Consider the following 8,053-nt stretch of genomic DNA (forward strand, 5'->3'; position numbering starts at 1 on the left):
AGTCCATTAATGTGGCATGGCAACCTAGAGTCTGTGTCTCAAACATGTTACCTGTAAAAGACAAATACCCAAAAGCTTTTTCCTATATTTACACCCAAACCATGACACATATGCACAACTTCCACATAAATAATCATATAAATACAAACATACATGAGTAAATACATCATAAAATTATCATAAGATGTTTTGGCCCACGATAAATGTTCCAATACCTGGGCAGCAGAGACAAGAAAATTTCTATGAATTCATCTCCATTCTGAGTTCAAGGACAGCATAAAATATGGAGAGTAACCCTGTCTCAACATAAAATTCCAACTCTGATTATCATGGAATCATCCTAAAATCCTTTTCTAAAATACACTGAAGTGGTTCAGCTTAATCTCACCACAGGACCCAGGTAAAGGACAGTATATTGTAAAGTCATTCTTGATGACAACCAGTGGTAGCTGTCAAAGTATTTTCAGATATGACTATAGCCCAGTATGGTAGCAGAAAAATGCTGATCTCTATGAATTCAAGCCAAGTTGGACTACATAGTGAATATGATAGTTAGGCAATTCTCAGTGACACACACACACACACTCACAAATATACCTACATACAACAGAGCCACACCTCCTAAGAGTGCTATTCCCTATGATCATATGGGTCCAATTACATTCAGACTACCAACATTCTTCCCTTTTCTTGTGATTAAATTATCTAAAATTAAGAAACAAAAACTGTGATATTAACTCAAGTTACCCAGCTCCCTATAATTCTATGTGTATGTGTATAGAAATTAAATGAATAAACATACCACAACTTTCACAAAATTATCTCAAAGTGACCCTTGAGCTGTTGTTTCTGATGGTCCAGCTACTGATATTTCTTCGAAAAGCAGAAGCCCCATGCTCAAGAGCTCCCTCCAGAAATGTAGGTGATTCCTTGCTATGGATAAGCAACTCCTTGAAATTCCTTATTTTTTCAAGAAAGACAGCTCCACTGATGCCCAATCAAAAAATAACATAGAAAAATGATTTAAAATCTGCTTCCTGCCACATGGATTATTGCACAAAACCTGGATTCTGCCCTATCTACCAGCCCAACACCATGCAGATTTGAGAAATCTCTGTAGATGTAGATTCCTTTTGTCCCTGGTACTGCAATTCACTGAATCACAACATTGTGGTTAGTTACATCACCAAGACACAAGGTATCTAATTGTGTTTGGCGAAAGGTAATGACATCACCATTTTTCTTCAAGTTATTGGACTATTTGCAATATTTAAAATACAAACCTGATAATAGAATGCAATGTTCAGAACTTCTAGAAACCACAATTCCAGTTTTCTAATGTGTCTTCCCATGGCTAACAAAAGCAGTGGCTATAAGTGAACACTGGACATTGACACTACAAAAACAACATCCCCACATGGCAGGGTTGCAGTGTCTCACATTACCCCGTAAATCCATATTGGGAGGCACAGAGGACAAAGGCCATTGGGAAGGTCAGCACATGGACCAACAAAACTACAGTCTGGCTCATAGTCCATCTGAAACCAAAAGAATTGAAAGCTCACTGGGTGGTGGGAGCACATGCCTTTCATTCTAGCACTTGATAGAGAGAAGTAGTTGCATTTCTGAAAGTTGAAGACCAGACTGGTCTACAAGATAAGTTCCAGGACACAGTAAACCTGTCTTGAAATGTAAACAACAGACACACAATAACTACATAAAAATTAAATGATATGATAGCTCAACAGACCTGCTAGAAACATCATACACACAGAAAAACTCTGTGTAAACCAACCAAACAAAACCAAATAAAAAACAAAAGAAATAAAGCAAAACAACCTCGACTGAAGACCAGAGTGTGCCGCCAGGCAGTAGTTAGCCATCGATGCCAGGTAATAGTGGAGCACACCTTTAAACCAAGCAATTGGGAGGAAGGAGCAAGTGGATCTCTGATTTCTAGGCAACCCTTGCCTAGAGTAGATTGATCCAGTCTAAAAGAGTAGTAGGGTCAGGAGTTGGTGGCTCAAACCATTATCCTGTACTTGCTCCCTGTTGGGACAAAGACCAAAGACCACACCTACAGCAAGATTTCTAGCCCCTAAATTGGGATGAGAAGCCCCATTTAACCTTAGGTCCTCAGATCAGAAAATCAGCAAATAGAAGCCAAGGAAAGAAAACACACTTCCAAGAAAGAAAAACTGAGAAATCACCACCTAGACCTGAATCACCTCAAAGCAAAATAAATGGCACCAGCATACCAACAGAACCAACAGCCACCAGAGCAGTAAGTCACTACCAGATTCCAGCTATTGTACCTCAGCAAGTCATGAATATTCCAACACATTTGAAGCAAAATTAAGACCTTATTTATAAAGATGATAGAAGTCCTGAATGTTGAAAAGAATTAAACCCTTAAAGTATTCTGAGAGAAGATGAATGAAAGTAAAAGCCACTCTGGTAATTTACTGATTTTGTTGTTACCCTTAGGACATTATCTATCTCTTTTGGAGCTTAGGAGAGAAACTCAGGTTAACACTGAAGGAAAACCATTGTTTCTTTATTTTATCTTTTACATTGTCACTGTCTTGTGCTCAGCTAGGTTTCTTATCCATCCTAGGCCCTCTTGCCTAAGACATTGTTAATTGAGTGGAAGTCTTTTTCCTAACATAAACCATCAGTGAACACAAGCATTTTCAGGCACAAATCAGATATTCTTATGTAAGAAAACACTCAGTCGACGTTTGCTCAGATCACCCTAGAAATGGTCATGTTGATACCAGTACACTTAAACAATGGAGTACTACTCAGTAGAAAAAATAATGGAATATTAAAATTCATAGGCAAATGGATGGAAATAGAAGAAAGCATCCTGATTGAGGTAACCAAGTCACAAAAAGAAAAACATGCTATGTGCTCTCTTATACATGGGTTTTAGACATGGGACAAAGGATTAACAGCCTACAATCCACACCACCAGAGAAGCTAGGGAACAAGGAAAATCCTAAGAGAGATATACATGGTCTACCAGTGAAGGGGAAATGGACAGGATCTCTAGAGCTAATTGGGACCATGGGGTTGGGGAAAGTTAGGGGAATGAAAAGGGAAGAAGAGGATGGGAGAGGAGGACTTGAGGTAGCAGGAAGTTTGAGACAGCGGAAGAATAGAGGGCAGCAGGAGAAAACACTCCATAATAGACAGAGCCATTATACATTCAAAGAGAAATCTGGCACTTGGAAAATGTCCAGTGATGTACAAGGATGACACCAGATAACAATGTAAGCAATAGTCAAGAGTTTACCTTAAATGCCCTTCTCTGATAATGAGATGGATGACTGACTACCTTATATGCAATCCTATAACCTTCATTCCGTAGCTGAAAGAATCAGAAGCAGACACCTACAGCTAAACACTGAGCCACACTCCTGGAATCTAGTTTTAGATAGGGAGCAGTGATGAACAAAGGGGTCAAAACCAAACAGGAGATATCCACAGAATCAGTTGACATGAACAAGGGGGAGTTCATGGACCACAGACTGATAGCTAGGAAACCAGCATAGGACTGATCCAAGCCCCTTGAACATGGGTGACAGTTCAGAGGTCTGGGCAATCTATGGGGCCTGTGGTACTGGATTAGAATTTATCCCTAGGATATGAATGAGCTTTGGGAGTCCATTCCACATAAAGCAACACTCTCTTGGCCTACAGTCCCGGGCGTGGTCGTAGGCCTTGCTGCAAATTATATGACAGACTTTGAAGATCACTTGAGGAAGTCCTCCCCTTTGCTGAGGAGCAGAAGTGGATGGAGTAGGGGGTCAGTGAGGGGTCAAGAGAGGAGCGGGTGAGGAAATTGTGATTGAAATGTAAAACAAACTGCTTTCTAATTTAAATTTAATAAAGGAAAGTAATGATCCCATTTCCATGGAATCTGCCGAATATACCTGTATAGCACCATGCACTCTTGAGAAATCTCTGCACATCAGAAACTTCTCTTCTCCCCTGGAAATAAACTTAACTGAATCACATCATTGTATTTAGTTGTACCAACAAGTTATGAGCATTCTATTCATGTGTACATAAAAGACAATCCACATCACGATTTTTCCACAAGTTTCTAAACAATTTATAGTATTTTTAATACAAGCCCGAGGAAGGAATACAATATTCAGAACATCTAGAAACCAGAACTTCAGTTTTCTAATCTGTCTTCCTACTACAACCAGAAGCAATGCCCATGTCTGAACACTGGACCTTGATACTGCAAGAATTGTATCCCCACGCCAGTGCTGCAATGTCTCCCAATACCCAGTAAATCCATAATTGGAGGCATGGAGGACAGAGGCCATTGCCTGGCTCAACATATTTACCAACAGGACTACACACAGGCTCATTTTCTGCTAAACTTCCAACAGAATTGAAAGCTTACTGAGTGGGGGGATGGTAGGACATGCCTTCAATAATAGCACCTGGAAGTTAGATGCAGTAAGATTTCCCTGAGTTCATACCAGACAAGTTGAGTTCCACGACAGCCACAACGGTTACACAGGGAAACCATGTCATGAAAAAAACAATAAGAAAATATATAAATAAATGAAATGATAGCTCAACAGACCTGCTCTGAATACCATTTACCCACCATGGTATAGATTGTGGTCCTTCTTACAACTTATTTCAGCAAAGACAGAAGAAAACATTACTAGAACCCATGAATTACCTCACACTAGTACTCCTGACTGCTAACACATGCCGCATAAGAGACCCTACATTGGCTAGGGCCACCCTTGTAGGAGTCATATTAACAGCTTCGCTACTGCGTGATCAGAGATCAAATGACTCAGATATCACAGTCCTTCCAACTTTGCCCTTACATTAGCGTAGACAGAACCCTAGTCTAAAACATTTGTATTTTAGTAGAAACTCCTCCTCTCTTGCATAGCACATCCTGTTCCTCATCCAAAGCACAGAGTCAATTGTGTGCACATTCGATTACACACTCAATGTCCTGTGCACCAAACCCCCTGACTCAGACCTGGGAAACCCTGCAAGCAAACACAGGTCACATTCACACAGGAACTGTGGTTACTGTGTAACTGAGTGAAAAAAAAAAAAAACAGGCCACAGATTAGAGAAAAATGGGTTATTGTTATGAATAGCAGACAGAAAAGATAAGATGAATATGATGCATATATAAATGAAAAACTATTTTGAAAAGTTGAAACAGTCTTTGTCCCCATGTGGTCCAGAGACTAAAGTCTTGTATTAGAGCACATTAAATATTCCTCACTTTTTCTCTAAAGCTAAGCACAATAAACCTGAGAAATACCAGTCCTTAGAAGTGGATATTAGCAGATACGTAAAATACAATCAGACAGCCAGTATATTTCTTAAATAATTACTTAAGTCCACCACTATCCTCAAAGAACAGTTCTTCAGGGACAGGGTCCTGAGGTGAAGGTCATAGGGCAAAAGGAAAATATGACAATTAGAAGGCAGAAAAAATAAATTCTAAGTTGAGGAGGCATTGCAGAGGATATGTCCCAGACTAACTAAGCTTCTGGAGAAGAATAGCTTCTTGTAAACTACATCAGTGGGGTGGGAGGATGGAAAAACATGGGAGACTCAAATAAATTAATCAAAAGCTATAAAATAATTAGAGAAATTCAGGAGGAGACTAGTCAATCAATGCCACACCTGGGAAACAGACTATCTCAAGAACATTACTGAATTAAGACACAGTGCCCTTAGGACAGACAACAATAACTCCATATGTTGGGAAGGGTTTGGTTCTCAGGATTTGAAGGAACGTTTACAAAAAATTATGGCCCCAGACCATTACTAGCCTGAGGACTTAAATGAAAGTCTTGCATGAGGTATAGAGTTCTTAACACAACTGTGTTTTATTTTCAAATAATGGTTACCTGGTCTCATATTGCCCACCTGACAAAATTATGTTTTTTCTCAAGAAAAAAAAAAACTAGTATTTTATGACACCAAGGTTTAAGGTTTGCTGTGACCCTGTAGTTCCTCTATCAGGAGATTGTCAGACGCCCATTCTTAGATATTGGGATGGCCCTAATTGCTTGTAAATCAGGGGTGGCTTCTTTGTAATGGTTTCAGGCCAAATATCTGGACATTCCTGGTGAACAAATGAGTATCCTAGTAGCCAAACAAGGCTGGTAAGCGTATACTTTGTTTTGGGTGTCAGAGCCAGTCCTTTCTCAGCACAATTCTATTTAGAGAGACATACTATGGGAGGTAAAGACAGGCAAATCTCTGTGAGTTCAAGGCCAGTATGGCTTACAGAGAGAGAGCCAGGATTGGCTCAAATGCTACATAGAGAATCCCTGTCTCGAAAAAAAAGAGTGTTAAATTGACTAGAAACATGCTCCTACAACCAGCTCCCTGCTCCCAATGCTCTGATCATATTAAGACCACAGAGTAAAATTATTGAGAGAACTCCCCCTTAGGCAAAGAATTTACATGGCCACATGGCACTTCACAGGACAGGGAATCTGGCCACACTCTCCCCACAGATACAGAAAGGACCCACCCCACTATCTGTCATACCTCGCCATTGCTTCTCCCCATCTGCAGACAGCATCCCTTAGCTCACCATTTTGTGATTTCCCAGACCACTGAAGCTCTCAGCTCAGCTCCCTGAAGCAGCAACTGCAACACAGCACACAAAACAGCTCTCTTCTCTTCAACGACAAGCTTGAAGACTGGTGACCAGAAGAGCCCTGCACCTCTTCTGACTGGCAGGTCACATGATTGGATAGTGAGGCTTGAGTGACAAGAGCATCTCCCATAGGGTTAGACTGTGCTTAAAGATGCAGTTTTGTGGTTCCTGACCATGCCTTCCACAGAAGAAAAGAAGATTTAGTACATCTGCAACCATTTGCATCTCAATAGCACTGGCTTCTGGCTCAGTTTACAGACACTGCTGTCTTCCAGTTTCTCATAGGAACTTCCCCTTTTCCTCCTGGATATAATTAAAATGTTTGTACACAACAATAAGTGTCTCTGACAATGCAGAAATCCAAATCAGACCAAATCAAAACGAATTAGAAGAGCTCACTTGGGAGACATGGAGCAGGGACAGAGCACTGGGGCAATGAAGCCTCCATTCCCAACCCCCCATCCGCTCTGAACTCCTCTCCCTCCCTCCCTCCTCTGTCTTCTGTCTCAGCAGGATCAGTACTCTGTGATCCCTGGAGTTCCGGGGCCACCGCTGTGTGGGATAAACAGCAATGGCAGAGGCTGTAGCTCTGGGAAGAATAGCCACATCAGGAGCAGGAGCCTCAGTGTTGACAGCAGTCACCCTCACCCCAATCTCCACAGTTGCTCCCTGGCTATGGGAGATGGCAGAAGGGGCAGCGATCTAAATGGCAGTGGTGGAGGCGGCTGGACCAAAGTGTTCACTGGCAGATATTTTGTGCATGAGTTTTCTAAGGAAGGAGATAACTCTCCATACTCCCATGACCTCTCTGACAGCCCATATGGTGTAGTGTGCAAGTATTTTCAAAGAGGGTGTGTATTTATGGAGAACGCTGCAAATATGAACTCAGAAAGCCACTGCTGAAGTACCCCCGGAGGGCTCAGTTACTAAGGATGATTCAGAGAAGGAGCCAACTGTGGTGGAGACAAAGAAGCTGATTTGCCCCTCTGCTTCATTCAGATAGTGTCTCTATGAGGAAAAACTGTGTGTATCTCCAATGAGAGTCCTGTTACATGTGTGGTCTGCAGGTCCTGCACCCAATGGATGCTGCCTAGAGGTCACAAAATATAAACTCTTACATTGAGGCCCATGAGAAGGACATGGAGCTATATTTGCTGTGCAGTGCAGTAAGGACATGGTATGTGTGATCTGCATGCAGGTGGTCTATGAGAAAACCTACCCCAGTGAGCACAGCTGTGGGATCCTGTCCAACTGCAACCACACCTACTCTCTCAAGTCATTCGAAAAGGTAAAAGTGCTAAACAATTTCAGAACAGGATCATAAAATGAAGCTCCTCCCCAATCTTTATTTGTGCTTTCTATTTTTGGGAAGAATTT

Source organism: Cricetulus griseus, unplaced genomic scaffold, assembly GCF_003668045.3.
Source record: "Cricetulus griseus strain 17A/GY unplaced genomic scaffold, alternate assembly CriGri-PICRH-1.0 unplaced_scaffold_1, whole genome shotgun sequence".
NCBI lineage: Eukaryota > Metazoa > Chordata > Mammalia > Rodentia > Cricetidae > Cricetulus > Cricetulus griseus.